The sequence below is a fragment of the Oxyura jamaicensis genome, chromosome 26, assembly GCF_011077185.1.
Source record: "Oxyura jamaicensis isolate SHBP4307 breed ruddy duck chromosome 26, BPBGC_Ojam_1.0, whole genome shotgun sequence".
NCBI classification, from domain to species: Eukaryota; Metazoa; Chordata; class Aves; order Anseriformes; family Anatidae; genus Oxyura; species Oxyura jamaicensis.
Window position 1 is genome coordinate 1,944,192 of NC_048918.1, and position 434 is coordinate 1,944,625.

The following is a 434-nucleotide window of genomic DNA, read 5'->3' on the forward strand; positions in this document are numbered from 1 at the left end:
CCCCCCCCCCCCAGGTCTCCTCTTCCCCTGCCCCTGCCAGGCCCCCCCCCCAGGCTGGGGAACAGAGCCGGGGCTGGTGCAGGAGGGGGGCGCATCCCAGGGCACCCCCTCGCTGCAGGTGACACTGGGGAAAGTGTCATCATCCCAGGGGAATGTGTCCCCCTGTCCCCGCTCTGTGATGTCCTCGGCCAAGGCCAGCAGCCCCCCCCCTCCCCCCCACCTTCGATGCCCTTTGGAGCGTGCGGGGCCACCCCAGCGTCCCCGGGACGCGGGGACGAGGTGCCTCCGGGGACAGCTGGGGCAGAGAGGGGACAGGGGCCAGCCCCTGCTCCCCGCTGGGGGGCCGCTGGGCTCCCCCCTGTGTCAGCACCAGCCCCTGGAGCAGCACGGCTGGGGCAGGATCCGGCCCAGGAGGGGGCGGGGGGGGGGAAACG